This window comes from Lissotriton vulgaris, chromosome 2_1 (assembly GCF_964263255.1).
Source record: "Lissotriton vulgaris chromosome 2_1, aLisVul1.2, whole genome shotgun sequence".
NCBI lineage: Eukaryota > Metazoa > Chordata > Amphibia > Caudata > Salamandridae > Lissotriton > Lissotriton vulgaris.
The window spans coordinates 205,341,511-205,358,074 of record NC_141687.1 but is presented as its reverse complement, the minus strand read 5'-3'; the positions used below and the strand labels follow the sequence as shown (position 1 = coordinate 205,358,074).

Sequence of the window (16,564 nt, the reverse complement as noted above, 5' to 3'; positions counted from 1 at the left end):
GCGTAACCCTGTACCCTGATACTGATTGCCCCGTTCTGGCCGAGGCAACACTGGTTCTCGGATCTGCTACGACTTTCCATCAGGTCTCCGATTCGTCTGAGACAGCAGCCGAACCTCATAACGATGTCCAACGGGCAGGTCCAGCACCCGAACCTCTAATCGCTCAAGTTATCGGCTTGGCTCCTGAGCACAGAGAGTTCTGTGACCTAAACATTCCACAGGACTGCAGGGAAGTCCTGGCCAAAGCGAGAGCGGACAGTACAAACAAAACCTACTCTCTCAAGTGGAAAAGGTTCTGCATTTGTGTTCAGCCCAGGGCCTACGACCGCTCGCTGTCACCCCTGAACAGATATTACCATACCTTCTACATTTGGCACAGTCGGGACTGTCACATGCATCCATTAAGGTTCACCTGGCTGCTATCTCTAGGTTCACCAGAACTTTCACAGGCCCTTCTCTGTGGTCAAGTAGGCTTGTCAAGCAATTCCTGAAGGGGCTCTACAGATCCTTTCCGAGGCCTCGGAAAGTCCCTCCGTCATGGCAGCTGAATCTAGTGCTCAACCAACTTATGAGACATCCGTTTGAACCCATTCATCGAGCATCTATCAACGGCGCTCTTGCTCGCCTTAACATCAGCCAGGAGAGTAAGCGAGCTGCAAGCTTTATCCATTCAGGAACCATATCTGCAGTTCAGACAGGACAGGGTGGTGTTGAGACCGAACCCTAAATTCATACCTAAAGTGCCTTCGGACTTTCATCTCAACGAACCAATTGTCCTTAGGTCCTTCTTTGCGAACCCTTCCACAGCAGCTGAAAGAGCTCTGCATTCTTTGGATCTTCAAAGATGCCTTAAGTTCTACCTGGACAAAACTAAGGCCATAAGGAAATCTTCACAACTGTTCGTGGCATACAGCAGTCCAAGAATGGGCCTGCCTCTCACGAAGCAAAGCATCTCGAGATGGATCTCCTCGGCGATTGCATTCTGCCATGACAAGGCCGGCCGGCCTTTGACTGATCATGTTACTGCTCATTCCACCAGGGCGATGTCCACGTCAGCAGCGACCTGGAAGTCACCGCACACTTTCTCCAGACACTACTGCCTGGATATCGAACTTCAGAAGGATGCGGCCGTGGGCCAGGCGGTGCTTCGCCATCTCTTTCAGTGAGGTGAGCCTTCCTACATCCCGCCATCCAGGTATGCACATTCTTTGCTCTTGTGGTATTTTTCTTATGCTATCATTCCATGTTATGTGATAATATATGCATTGTCTAACATGACTGCAGAGCGACATTACATCACAAATGTGCATATCTAATTGCTAGCTATTCTGATTCAGGCATGTGAATCTATGAAAGACACCCAAATACTGGATAAGAAATGCGTTACTTACCTGTAACAGCAGTTATCCAGTATTGGTGTCTTTCATAGATTCACATGCAACCCTCCCACCTCCTCTGGAAGGACTCACATCCCTCTCGGACAATATTACGCCAACCTAGCTGGGTGCGTGCGAAAATCTGAGGGACTGAGGCTCCTCCCAGGAAGGTGCTAGAGGGAGGTCGGAGCTGATTGGCTGACTGTGAGAGTTTGGTCCTTTTTACATAAGGACAAAGAAAGGCTACTAAGGGGAGGCCCTTAGGCCTATTTTCTCTATGTATGTCTATAGGACATTACTTTTTTATTTACCGGAGGCTCCCGTCTCGACGACGGGGAATGATTCAGGCATGTGAATCTATGAAAGACACCAATACTGGATAACTGCTGTTACAGGTAAGTAACGCATTTCGTGTCTCCCATCCAGCGTCCATTCCACCACCACGTATATCTTTTCGGAGTCATGACTACATTTTAAAACTTTAAAGGGGACTCCAGGCGCTACCTATATAAGTGCCCCCCTGGCAAACCCTGAGTAGGAGGTCGCAAAAACTGGCCCCCCCAAAGATGCGTCTCTAGTAAAAAGGCCATGATTATCCTATACCGTCTAAGGTATGTTGCTACCCGAATCCGTTTGACCCTGTTGTTGAGCCCCCTAACATTCCATGTTATAAGTTTATAGGCCTGCTGATCACCTGCCATAGGTATAGAATTCTGGTTAACCACAGTATCTGATGCAGGAGTGGTAAGAACCGTAATGTATAGTGTTGGGAACCCCTCTGCCCCCTCTGAACGCTCTCGTGACCTCTGGTGACCCGGTATGAAACATTCCCCTAGTAGAACAATAAAGCAAAACAATCTGAAAATTACCCCCCACCGCCCTCAGGCAGTAGAACCTCATTCGCACAGCCCAACCTTGGTCTGAGAACTCAGGACTCCGCCCCATTGCCACCACCCTCCCCTAAAGACCCCCCGCAACAAAGCAAACAACAATGACAATCTACAAAAGGAAGAATCCCAGGCCTTGTTGTACAACCAAACTGCCTGGTGCTGCGCAGCCCCGCCCGACCAATGGCCTAGCCGGGCCAACACAACACACCACAGTCGGAATACCTAGACTGCAGTGTGGCGGAATAGCGCCCCCCACCAGCTACGTTCCCACCCCCCACATAGTCCCTGAAAGAGAGAACCCCCTTCAGGCGCTCCATAATAGTCAGATCGCAGTAGCGGTGAGGTCCCTCCTCACAGCGTCCAATGCAACCCCACTGACCACCATCCCCCAAACGGCAGTCCCCATAATTGCAGATATGGATCTCACGAGCCACCAGCTAGTGGGCCAGCAGTGCCTTCCGGTTCCGATTGAGTTTCTTGGACGAGGCACAATGGGGGAAACTGATTTTGCGTCGGTATGCCCCCCAGCTCTTCTCTCAGGGTGCCGTCTGGCCCCACCATGATGCGACCTCCGTCTGGTGTCCCCTTTGACGTGGACCATTGTCTTCCAGTGCGACCCGGCCGGTTCCGTTACCGACCGCTCCGTCTCCTCTGTTCTTGCCATCCTTGATGTTGTTCTTGCCTCTCCATGCCCATCAAGTCCATCCAGTCCGTGGCCTCTTGCGGATCAGTAAAGAAGTGGACCCTGTGTGCATGTTGTACTCTGAGCCGGGCTGGAAACATTAGGCTGTATTTTTCATCAAGATCTCTCAACCTCCTCTTGCCCTCAGGAAGTCGTTCCGCATGTTATGCACCTTTTTTGTGTAGTCCGGATAGATATGGATCTCATGGTTCTCAAACCTGGGGGGACTGTTCTTGCGGATGAACTGCAGGATCATGTCCCAGTCCCTAAAGTTGAACAAGCGAGCAACCAGAGTTCTAGGTGGGTTTCCCGGCTTTGGGGGGGCGTAGGTCCAGGCGCAGATGATTACTGTCCATGGCCATACCATCCATCTTGGATTCCAATGCCGCCCGTGAGTCTCAAATGGCCTCTAGGATGTCAGCCTTATCTTGGGCCGCCGATCCTTGCGGCTGTCCACGCGCAGCGTTCGGTCTGGTACGCTCCGCCGTCGTCTGGCCCGGTACTGTATATTGCATAATCTGTTCGTTTGTGCTCCTCTAAGAGGCCTGTCTTACCCATTGCCAGTACGGGCTCCTCAAGGTAGTCTCCTGGGCCCTTCACTCTTCAACCCCAGGCCTAGAAAGATAACCCCTGTCACAGGGCAAGTCGGGCCCAGGAGGCGTGTGGGTCTCGCGCTGCACCTTGGTCTATCAGTTGACTGAGCATTATCAAGTTAAGTGATCCCCAGAGCTCTCCACTCCAGGCACTAAGGCCACCAGGGGCCGTCTCACGAGTCGCAGTCCAGCCGGGGCCAGCTATGGCCCCCCGGGGCTTCCTACTGTAAAAATTGTGTTGTCACTCCAGCAATCACCAGGGGCTGTCCTGGTAGTGTTTGGAGCAGCCCCCCTTTAGGAGTGCGCCTGCAAGTGGGGGTCCAAGCTCCTTCGCTTAGCAGCATGCTTGTGCAGACCACACCACACCACTCCACCAACGGCCCTCCCAGGCGGGGACACAGCTCGAGCAGGCCCGGACCAGCTCCTCCGCTGCCCTGGGCTATCGTGGGTCTGCAAGTCTTCACCTCGCCACCCCTCCAGATTTCGAGGCCTTCGGACCCCTCACTCCAGTCAAGTATCGGGTCTACCGACGGCTCTGCAGCATAGGCGTCTCCAACAGGGCCTCTCCCCCGCCCACTGTCTCGAGGGGCAAGGCTCAGGCTTCCCAATGTGTGGGCCCCCCACAGTTACTCCGGCTGCACTACTCCAGAGCCTGCACTCGCGCCGCGGTCGTGTCTCATTGGCCTCAGGGCTCGCCGGGAGAAGCCCAGTCCAGGCGGGCCTACCTCGGCCCTCCCGAGGTCGCATAGAACCTGGCCCCCGGACACTCACCCAGGATGCAGCAGGCCAATCCGCGCGGCACCGCACCTCTGTGCGAAATCCTCCGGGTGCCCCCCTTTCAGTGCTGGCCGTGATCAGCTCCTTTGCGTAGGTCCTCACAGGAGGGCAGACTCAGAGCAGGCGTCCGGGAGCTGTCCATCAGGGAGTCGCGGCCCGCTCCACCATTTTACATGAAGGGGAGCTGCCTCTGCTCCCAGGGAGACAAAGTTAATTTCCAGGTTCCCCTACAAGCGGAACCGTACTCGGCTCAAATCCTCAGGACCAGGGGGGTTCCGACCCCCGTGTATAGTAGGGTGAGCGCTACTCCACCAGGATATAGGTAGGATTATGCCATTTGGGGCAGGAGCTGCAGGGATCGGCAACTAGCCCGCCATGCGTCCAAGCCACGCCCCCAATGTTATGAATGTAAGTTAGTGGATTTTCAATTGTGCAAATCCAAAAGGCTGCATGAGTGCTGTACAGGGTCAAAGATAAGCATAAAGTTAATTATTGGTAAGAAAGTAAGTTGCTTGTGGACGATTTATGCATTGTATTGTAGTGTTCTTTTAAGAGGTGTGTCTTTAACTCTACTAAACTGGAACATCATTGAGTCTGTCTTGATAGATACAGGGATGTTGTTCCAAACCCTGGGTACATAGATGGAAAAGGTATGCAGCATTGTTTCTTTCTTGTTTCTTTTGATGCGGACCACCAGAGATGGTGGGCTGGTATGCAGGATAAGTGAGGGGCTAGTTGTGATGACAGCTGGTTTTGAAAATGGTGGAGGCCAGCAAGGTGAGCCAACAGAGCTCCATTCGGATAGGGATGATCCAATACTATTTCTTTAGACCTTGGTTGAGACGTGTTGCGCCATGTACGATATCCTTAAGGGGTGCCAGTGTGGAGGGTGGGAGGCCTTGTAACAGGGCATCACCACTATCCAGATGCAAGAGTATAAGGGCTTGAACAGTAGTTATAAAGTATATTTCTGGTGGAAATTGTGTTACTTTCTATTCGTGGCAATGTGTTTGTTAAGGGTGATTCCAAGTAACTTGGCATTTGGTGACAGTTCTGGTTTGCAGCTGCTATGGTTCATGTCATTGAGCCATATTTGTACAATTCTCCATTTATTGTTAATGGCAAATAACAGCCATTCTGTCTAAATTGATATGAGCTTCAGGTAGTGTGAGAAGGTGGCCTGATATGCAGTGGTCACTATTCTAGTGAACACTATGTATCAGTCCAGCAACCCTTATTGATGATTGGTTGTAAGTCAACCTTATAGACCAGCTATCCTAGTAGCATGGATACGAGCAGTCTAAGGCTAAAGACTCGAGAGGGCGTGTTAAGCCAGCTGTTTACCACACATATACCCCTTGAATACCCAGTGAAAGGACACCACACAAGTGTTATGAAAATAAACAGTTATTTATTAAGAATCACAACAGCCCTGTACTCTTTATGAGGACAGGGTACTAAGCACAAACCAAAACTCTTACAAAAATACTTAAGTTAGCACAGTATATACAAATGCCCGAGGGGCACGGAAAACCATATACTCTGAAAGTGGAATGTGAAATTCCTAGCAGGTAAGTACAGTACTAATAGCTTTTGGAATCGCTAGGACTTGACTAGGGAATCGTTAGATTACTTCTAGGAGGCCTAGGGGACTCGGGTGCAGTGTGTGCACTCTCACGCGAGATGCGGACAAAAGTCTATGGTAGCTAGGAAGTAGAAAGTTAGTGTTCTCGGGCGAACCCGACCTGGTAGGGAGAAAACGAAAATAGATTCTGACCCTTGGATAGTGAGGCTATGCTGGGGCACCGAAATGCCGAAGTTACCTAGCCCAGGGGCTGCAGCTGCATAGGTCTGAAAAGACGTCGGGAATCCTCGTAGACGGACCAGGAGCCGGAAGAAAAGATGCTGGCCGGTGACCAGTGAAGAAAGTTCAGTTGGATCCAAGCCTGGATCTCGAAGATAGATGACACCTGAAAGCAGAGGGGACCAAGTTCGAGACTACTAGCCAGTAGTCAGTGGGCACCAGGAGGGCACCGGATGGTAGCCACCTCGACAAGGTGAGTGGGTGACGCTGGAGCTCGAAGATCTCACGGACCAGGAGGCGTTGTCGGCGACCAGGATGGAGGATCGAGCTGTCCCACGAAGATAGAAGCTGTCGGCGTCGCTGGACCCAGGATTGGGCAACAAAGCCTTGGCAAATTCAAGCCCACGCGGTGGACCTAAAATGGCGTCTGGAGTGGACCAGGAGGGTCCGGGGTGCCTCTCTCGAAGAAGGAAGCAAGGGCCAGCCTGGAGCAACCAGACCAGCAGCAGAGATGTCGTCGGGCGTCGTTCAGAAGGCCACAAGCCAGCCGGCTAGTAGCCAAACAACGCGGTGCACGGCAAACAGCAGAAGGGCCCCACGCAGATCGTGGAGATGCAGGGAGGCTGACCTTGGGTGCTGGAGCTGCGCAGGGTCGGGGCTTCTCGGACCCCAAAGCACTCACCAGTGGAGGACACGGTGGGCTTGCAGTAAAGATGTCGTGCAGTCTTGGCGATCGTCGGTCCCTCGAGGTCTCGTCGCACTCACGGTTCTCAGCTTGGCTGTAGAGGTGAGTAGAGGTCAGAGGTGCCAGGGAAGCCGGGTCTCGTCGAGCTGGGTCGTCGGATTCGTGATGAAGGACTTGCAGCAGACCGCAGTGTTCTTTAGGATGGTGCCCGCTTGATGCAGGGTGACTACTCCTTAGCCACAAGGGAGAATCTTGAAGAAGAAATCGTGAAGTCCTTTCGAAGAAAGTGGTATCTTGATTCCAAAGATGATCTCATTTGAACAGGGGGCCCGCTCCTATCTTTATACTAAAAAAGGGGGCTGACCCGGTGACTGGGTCCTGCCTATGGGTGGGACCAGGAGGGGGGTGGTTACACCCCTCTCCCCTGCCGGACTTCCCCAGGCCAGGGGCTGGTGTGCCCCTGGAACTGGTTCTGACTGGCCTATGCGTAGTGAGCACCGGGGTGCCACTCAGCAGTCACCTTCCTGAAAAGCCCTGCCTACCCAGGATACACAAAACCATGTCTGGGACGGTGCTAGCACTGCCCCTGACAGGAAACCCTTTGTCCAGGCTCCCCTCGCTGGAAGGACTCCCAGCTGCAGGGGGTCAGACTCGTGTCTGTGGTGGCAGCATCCATTTTGTGGAGCTGAGGCTTCAGTTAACTTTAACCGGGGTTCACAGTTACATACATGTCGTGTCCCTCTAGAAGGGTGGAATGCTAACCCCGTCGCCAGAATTGGCGAGGGGTTAGTATTCCAATTCGTATGACACCTTACTCGACATGTTTTGATAAAGCAATACCAAAGATAGCATTTAACCGCGAGGATTATAATGCACTTAAGAGTATATGGTATGCGATATCATGGAACAGCTATTAGGACTTGGTTCCGCAAGCTGCAGACAGGCTCAGCTCATGCCAGAGCACCATCTCACACGATTCCAAGCACTCTGCCTTCAGGATTGTTAAGGCCTGCCATAGGAGTGACTGATAGGAATCTGTGTGTCCATTTTAGGGTTAGATATAGGTATACTATATCTACAGCAAAGGGTGATTACACGACTTTGCCCCAGCTGTCAAGCAGCCAGTTGTGTCAAATTTAGGAGGCCAGCCAGGGGTGGCATAATACATGCTGCAGCCCCTGGCAGCCCTGGGTACACCCATGCCCTGAGTTACAGGGTCTGATAGGGTGGCCCAGTACCAATTGGAAATGTACCTAGGGTACATGGAATCCATTTTAAAGAGAGAGCAGTAGGCCTGGGGTCCTGATTGGCAGGGTCCCAGGTCGACTATGTCCAAAACCAGCTAAAACACAGGGCAAAAAGTTGGGGGCAACCATAGTCAGGATGTACCTTCCTACAGGTAGGGGCTGGACATCCAGGTCTGGATGATGTATAGGTAGTGTTTGAGGCACGAATGGCGTTGAATGACTGAAGACTTTCAAGTGGAGTTCTCTATCATCTGCATATTGGTGAATCGTGTTGCGGTTATCTGTGAACATAGTACCAAGTAGCTTCATATAAAAGTTGGAGCTGATAGGGGCCAGCTTATCTACCTGGGGGGCTCTATAGGTGACGGGGATATAATGGGACCTTGAGGTGCACATGTGAGCAAACTGGTGACAGTTGGAATGGTTGCGCACTTTTAATCTCCCTGATTGGAGGACATTACCAGTGAATCCCACTCGAGACTCTGGGGTGCATATGAGGGTGGGTCGTTTTAAAGGCAGCAGAGCTCCAACAAATTCAGGAGGCAGGTGTCCTCTTCATCTGTGCCCAGGAGGGCATTGTTTACGTTGTGTAAATGTTAGACGGACCGGGAGGGTCGGCCGAGATTACGGGGAGAGGTCTCCAGGGAGAGCCGTCTCCAACGACTGTACAGATAAGTAACTTCCCCCCCACAGACGGACACCACACAAGATTGAAGGTTAACGAGACTTTATATGCACTTCTTAGGTTACGTTGATATAATACAAGGAGGTCTGGACTCAGGGGTCCCCTCGGTTCTGATCTCTGGTTGAGGAAAAGGGTAGCGGGTCAGTCTTAGTTACCAATGAGTTCAATAGCTCTCAATCCTCGAGCTCGGTGGGTTTGCTGATCGGGCCGTGGAGGAGCCAAGCAGGTCCCGGGATGGATGAAGGATGGTCGACGGGCCGTGGAGAAGCCAAGCAGGTCCCGATGCAGATGACGGTTACAACGGTCCGCGGCCTCGCCAGCAGATCCGGACGACGGTGAAGGATGAAGGTTACGACGGCTGTGGCAGCGCCAACAGGCAGGATGATGGTGCACAGGACAGAGCTACGGCAGCGCCAGTAGTCCGTCCAGGATGAGTTCTTCTTTCGTCTCTCGACTCCAAGATACAACTGCCTTCCTGTTCTGGAGCTGCCCCAGTTATAGGGCTGGCGTGCTTTGATGTCCGGACCCTCGCACTTGGAGGTCGGGAGGTCCGGGATGAGGGAGTCCAGACACCCAGCAGGGGGGTGGAGCCAGCGCCCGGGGAGGCGATGGGCGAGCGGCACTGGCCGGGGGAGAACCATCGACACCTCTTTCTCCCATTGACTGGCCAAGTAGCTCGCTCACCTCCTGGGTGGAGGGTGGTGCCGGAATGTCTGAGGCCGGGCTAGGCCCAGGGTTGAGGTCGATCGGGGGCCAGGCGGCCTCGTGGCGAAGAGTCCAAGATGGCGGCCCGGGCTGGGCGCGTGGGTCGGCCGTGGATCGGACCCACGAGGTTATCATGCTCGGGGGCAGGTGTCCCTGAGGGGACGCAGGGCGTGCAATGGTGGTGTGTGGTGCTTGCGTGACTGGGCTCGGGCCTGGTCGAGCCGGGGGAGAGCGGCCCGTCATGTGGCCTGTCCAACATGCGTCCCCCCCAGCTGAAGGCGGGGAGAGTTACCCATCCTCTTGGGGACTCTCTTCGTCGAGGCGGAAAAACCGGGACAGGCCATCCGCGTTGGCGTGGTCAGACCCAGGCCGGTGTTCAACGGTAAAGTCCATACCTTGCAAGGAGATGGACCAGCGTAGCAGTTTTGGGTTTTCCCCCCGCATATGCATCAACCACTGCAGGGGTCGGTGGTCAGTCTGCACCCGGAAGTGGGTGCCAAAAAGGTAGGGTCGGAGCTTCTTGAGGGCCCATACCACAGCGAAGGCTTCCCTCTCTATGGTGCTCCAGCGTTGCTCCCGTGGTAGGAGTCTCCGGCTGATGAAGGCCACCGGTTGATCAAGGCCTTCGGTGTTCACCTGGGACAGGACCGCCCCAATGCCCTGGTCGGAGGCGTCCGTCTGGACGATGAACTCCCGGCTGTAGTCTGGGGCCTGGAGTACAGGAGCGGAACACATGGCGGCCTTTAGCTGTTCGAAGGCCGCTTGACACTCTGGGGTCCAGTTCACCTTCTTGGGCTGATTTTTCGACGTGAGTTCGGTGAGAGGCCCCACGATGGTACCATAGTCTTTCACGAACCTTCGGTAGTAGCCCGTGAGGCCCAGGAAGGCTCGCACCTCAGTTTGAGTGTTAGGGGGTTGCCAGTTCTGGATGGCGGCAATTTTCAGTTGAAGAGGGGCCACTAGACCGCTTCCCACTTGGTGTCCGAGGTAGGTCACTGACCCTTGTCCAATTTGACATTTGCTGGCCTTGATCGTGAGGCCAGCTCGCTGAAGGGCTTGCAACACTGCTTGGAGGTGGTGGAGGTGCTCGGTCCAGTGGTGGCTGTACACCGCGATGTCGTCCAGGTAGGCGGCGCTGAACTCTTCGAGCCCCGCCAGGACCTGATTGACGAGCCGTTGGAAAGTCGCTGGGGCATTTTTCATGCCGAAGGGCATGACCGTGAAGTGATAGTGGCCATCGGGGGTGGAGAAGGCAGAACGTTCTTGTGCTCGGGGTGTGAGGCCGATCTGCCAATAGCCTGCCGTTAGATCAAAGATGCTGAGGTAGCGGGCAGCGCCCATTCGGTCGACCAGTTCATCTGCCCGGGGGATGGGGTGTGCGTCCGTTCTGGTGACTTCATTCAGGCCCCGGTAGTCGACACAGAACCGGAGTTCGGGTGTGGTTCCGGGGGCGGCTGCTTTGGGGACCAGTACGACCGGGCTGGCCCATGGACTGTCGGAGGGCTCGATGACCCCGAGCGTGAGCATCTTAGTTACTTCCGCCTGGATGCAGGCCCGTACCCGATCAGGTACGCGGTAGGCCCGGTGGCGGATAGGAGGGCTGTCTCCGGTGTCCACATCGTGCACACACCAGGAAGTGACACCTGGGGTGAGGGAGAACAGGCTGGCAAATCGTGATAGGAGGGCTTGGCACTCTTGGCGTTGTTCCTGGGTGAGGGTCTCCGAGAGTCGGGCCCCATCCACGGAGCCGTCTTGCTCCTGGGTCCGCAAGAGGTCAGGGAGAGGCTCGGAGTCGTCCTCAACCCCGTTGTCTGTGGCCATCAAGAGGCTGAGTTCTGTTCGTGCAAAGTGGGGTTTCAGTCTGTTGGTGTGGAGGACTCGGAGCGGATTCCGGGCGGACTCCATATCGATCAGATAGGTGGCGGGTCCCTTGCGCTCGATTACCTTGAAGGGTCCCGTCCATTTGTCTTGGAGAGCGCACGGTTCTGTGGGGGACATTACCCAGACCTGTTGCCCCGGCTCGAATTCAATAGATGAGGCGTTCTGGTCATACCATCTCTTCATGTCCTCTTGACTGGCCTCTAGGTTGGCTTTCGCTAGGTCTCTGAACCGCTGGGACTGGTTGCGGAGGGTGAGGAGGTACCGGAAGACATCTGGAGGACTCTTGGCCGGAGGCAACTCCCAGCCTTCTTTGATCAGGCTGAGTGGCCCCCGTACTGGGTGCCCATAGAGCAGCTCGAATGGGCTGAAGCCTAGGGACTTCTGTGGGACCTCCCGGTAGGCGAAGAGGAGGCACGGCAGCAGCACGTCCCACTGGCGACGGAGGGGTTCTTCCAATCCCCCGATCATCCCTTTTAGTGTGCGATTGAACCGCTCAACAAGTCCGTTTCCTTGGGGGTGATAGGGGGTCGTGAAGCGGTAGGTGACCCCACACTGTTGCCAGAGGGACTTCATGTATTTGGAAATAAAGTTCGTGCCTCTGTCACTGACGACTTCTCGGGGGAACCCCACACGGGAGAAGATCCCCATCAGGGCCCTGCCGACCACTGGGGCTGTGACGGTCCGGAGAGGAATAGCCTCAGGGTAGCGGGTGGCGTGGTCCACTAGTACTAGGATGAAGCGATGGCCTTGTCTTGTACGTGGGTCTAGGGGTCCCACAATGTCTATTCCGACCCTCTCAAATGGGGTCGTGACTACGGGAAAGGGTTGCAGGGGGGCCTTTAATTTGCGGCCGCTCTTCCCACTGGCTTGGCACGTGGGGCAAGATCGGCAATGCTGGTGCACATCGTTTCTCATTTTTGGCCAGAAGAAGTGGGTCACTAGGCGGCTGTAGGTTTTATCTTGTCCCAGGTGCCCTGCCAGGGGGACATCGTGGGCCAGATTTAGCAGGAAGTCTCTAAAGCGGAGTGGCACCACTAGTACTCGGTTGGCCCCCAGCTCGGCGATTCGTTGCTCGCTGTACAGTAGGTCATTGTCCCAGTAGACCCAATGAGTTCCGGAGGTATCCCCTGCGCTTTGGGCGAGCGCTTGTTGTCGGAGTCCCTCAAGGGAGGGACAGGTCTTCTGCTCCTGACGAAATTGTTCTTGTGTGGGTCCCCCTTCTTGAGCCCACTGGTCAAGATTAGCAAGGTCGGAAGGTTGAGCAGGTTCGAGGGGGATGTCCTGGTCGGGGGTCTCGGCGGGGGCGACCGGAGGCGGAGGCGCCGGCCATTCTGGTTCTTCCGGGTGATGGTTGGCACGGGCGGCCATGGACCGGGTGGTGACACACGCCCAGTCTGGGACGCCCAACATCCCCAAGTGTTCTTTTCGCTCCACGGCTGCCCACGGGGAGCTTTCCAGGTCATTTCCGAGGAGGCAGTCCACGGGGGCGTCGTCTCGGACCGTTACTTTCAACATGCCGGAGACCCCTCCCCACTCAAAGGGGACGCAGGCCATCCGACACAGACTCTCCGAGTTGTCGGCTGATCGTACAGGGCAGAGAATGTTCGGTAGATATTGTTCTGGGGTCACCAGGTGGCAGCGGACGGCTGTCACACTAGCCCCGGTGTCTCGAAGGGCTTCGGCCCGCTGTCCATTGATGCTCACCCATTGGCTGTACTTCTGGGTGTTAGCGGGTAGGGGGACCCGCGGAACCATGTCTCTTCCCCCTAAGCACGCGAGAGTCATGGCGGCTGGCTCCCACTCTTGATACTCTTGCTCGTCTGTTTCTTGTTCCTCGGAGATCTGTTCTTCCCCTAGTGCCGCGGCGGCCACATGGCGGGGTTTTGGACTCTGATACTGCGGGCAGCTGGGGTCGTTTGCATAGTGGCCGACTCGTTGGCATCGGTGACAGGTAACATTGGCTCTGTATCCCGGTCGCGCCGGGGTGCTGCCCCGGTTGGCCGGGGGGGTGGTGCTGGTAGCGGGGGCGGCCGGAGTATTGTCTCTTCCTCGTCCTTGGCCCCCTCCTCCTCCTCTGGGTCGGTAGTGACCATTGTTGTTCCTGTTCTGCTCGTAGGACCCATTCCGGCCCACTCGGGTGATCTCCCACCGGTCAGCTTCAGCTGCGAGCTGCCGGGGATCGGTTAGCTTGCTGTCGAGGAGGTGTTGGCGTAGTTCAATGAAGCAATTGTTGGACAGATGCTCCCATACCATCAGATTGAACAACTGCTCGTAGGTCGTGACGTTGTTCCCTCTGATCCAGCCTTCGAAGGCTCGGCTAAAGTACGTTACATAGTCCACCCAAGTTGTACCTGGAATGCGTGTGCAGTCTCGGAACCTCTGACGGTACATCTCGGGCGTGAGGCCATAGCGAGTGAGGAGGGCCGCTTTCATATGGTCGTAGGAGGTCATCTGGTGGTCTGGGAGCTGTAACAGAGTATCGCGGCCCTCATTGAGGAATTTGCCCCATAGGCCGGCTCCCCAGTCGGCTCTATCGATCCGGTGCGCAGTCATCGCGATTTCATATGCCTTAAACCATTGCTGGATGTCGTCTTCTCGAAAATATTCTCGGACCACATCCTTGGGGATGTGCACTTTTTTGTCCGTGGTCCCTGGGGTGGACGGTCTGTCGGGCACCCCTAACTCTTTATTCTGTTTGCGCAGGTTGATCTCGGCTAGGTTCCGCTCGTGCTCGTACGTTAGTCTTTTTTCCTCGAGCTCCCTTTGCCTCTGTTTCTCCTCTCTTTCTTCTCGGAGGCGAAGGTGCTCTAAGTTTATTTTTTGCTCGGCCAATTTGAGTTCTACGTCCATCTTGAGTCGGGCCATTTCGAGTTCGTGTAGTCGGGCTTTTTCTCTTTCTTGGATCTCGTCTTGCGAGAGACCCGTTCTTTGCTCTTCAGGGGCCGTGTTGGTCTTTTTCGCGGTGCTTTGCTCAGGGGCTTCGACATCCCCGGTCTCTGCCCAAGATTCTAGGGCATGCTTAAAATCGTCCTTGGTGCTTAGTCCGGTGGTAGCGATACCTAGTTCGATGCAGAACTGCTTTAGTTCACGATGGCTGTATTCCTCTAGTTTTTCCATTTGGAACTTCTCAGTTGCTCCGCTCTCTTTAGTCGACATTGTTGTTCGTTGTGGGGTGAGCTACTCTCTGTACGTTATGCGGTGATTCGGATCGCGCCGCTGGCCACCAATGTTAGACGGACCGGGAGGGTCGGCCGAGATTACGGGGAGAGGTCTCCAGGGAGAGCCGTCTCCAACGACTGTACAGATAAGTAACTTCCCCCCCACAGACGGACACCACACAAGATTGAAGGTTAACGAGACTTTATATGCACTTCTTAGGTTACGTTGATATAATACAAGGAGGTCTGGACTCAGGGGTCCCCTCGGTTCTGATCTCTGGTTGAGGAAAAGGGTAGCGGGTCAGTCTTAGTTACCAATGAGTTCAATAGCTCTCAATCCTCGAGCTCGGTGGGTTTGCTGATCGGGCCGTGGAGGAGCCAAGCAGGTCCCGGGATGGATGAAGGATGGTCGACGGGCCGTGGAGAAGCCAAGCAGGTCCCGATGCAGATGACGGTTACAACGGTCCGCGGCCTCGCCAGCAGATCCGGACGACGGTGAAGGATGAAGGTTACGACGGCTGTGGCAGCGCCAACAGGCAGGATGATGGTGCACAGGACAGAGCTACGGCAGCGCCAGTAGTCCGTCCAGGATGAGTTCTTCTTTCGTCTCTCGACTCCAAGATACAACTGCCTTCCTGTTCTGGAGCTGCCCCAGTTATAGGGCTGGCGTGCTTTGATGTCCGGACCCTCGCACTTGGAGGTCGGGAGGTCCGGGATGAGGGAGTCCAGACACCCAGCAGGGGGGTGGAGCCAGCGCCCGGGGAGGCGATGGGCGAGCGGCACTGGCCGGGGGAGAACCATCGACACCTCTTTCTCCCATTGACTGGCCAAGTAGCTCGCTCACCTCCTGGGTGGAGGGTGGTGCCGGAATGTCTGAGGCCGGGCTAGGCCCAGGGTTGAGGTCGATCGGGGGCCAGGCGGCCTCGTGGCGAAGAGTCCAAGATGGCGGCCCGGGCTGGGCGCGTGGGTCGGCCGTGGATCGGACCCACGAGGTTATCATGCTCGGGGGCAGGTGTCCCTGAGGGGACGCAGGGCGTGCAATGGTGGTGTGTGGTGCTTGCGTGACTGGGCTCGGGCCTGGTCGAGCCGGGGGAGAGCGGCCCGTCATGTGGCCTGTCCAACAGTAAAGTAGTGGGCTTCATGCTGCAGCGTGATCTGAAGTCAAACTAGTAGTCTTGCAGGAGATGGTTTGAATTAATGCAATTTTGTATCTATTTAAAGTTCCCCGTTACTCTTCCCCTCATGTGTCCATGTTGGGAGCAGATGATTTGGGGTGGGGGGACAACATAAAAGTACATATAGGTAAGACGTGAATAAGGTGGATGTTAATCACCTCAGGGTTCTAAGTGACATCAGCAACAACTTGAGCTTTGCTCTCGTCGTCACTCAGAACCCCTTGGCAAATAACCTCCCTATTATCCACAGCTACTTTTCTATAATTCTAGATGCAGTGCACTGGACACAATTGAGTGTTGAATTATGACACTTCAAGGAAGAACAAGCCATTTTCATTTCATAAACTTTAGAAGACAGAGAAAGTGTTGGTTTGTAGTGAGTGACTTCTGATAGATTCAGATTTCCTTACTCTTATCTGCAAAGAACTAAAGCGCATTTCACATGCTAATTCTTGAGAACGCCCAAGAAGATTTTACGAAAGGAAGATAGGGAGTTGTAATTTGTTCTATGACGTGCATTAAAGTGATGAATATTTTACGAGAAAGAAAGGGGAAAAATAAAACCAATTAGGGACTAAAGAAATCACTAGTCTCTCTAATAAAAGATGGGTTGGTATAATTGAAGGAGACAAATATTGGTCCACAAATGTACATTTTCATACCCATCATCTGATCAACTACCTACTTTACCTCTTTCTATAGTACAGGAGTATTTCAGGTTTGCTGAACCAATTATTGTAGCAGTGTGGCTTTGCTTTTGTGCATAATATAGAATAAAGTGAGTTGGATTTAAGAACACCCGAAGCTCTTCACAATGTGGTTATATCCTTAGAATAGCTATTGTACATCCTAGAGACCTGACATCTGAGGGTGGCCTTTTGAAATCACATTTGTAGAATTTAGTGT

At 54.3% G+C, this 16,564-nt stretch overlaps 1 protein-coding gene across 2 annotated transcripts in view; it reads left to right on the top strand.

Annotated features, from left to right (window-relative positions):
• Window positions 1–16,564, top strand: part of RAD51D (RAD51 paralog D) — a 134,939-nt gene that overhangs the window by 100,714 nt on the left and 17,661 nt on the right. The gene's annotated exons all lie outside the window — the stretch shown is intronic.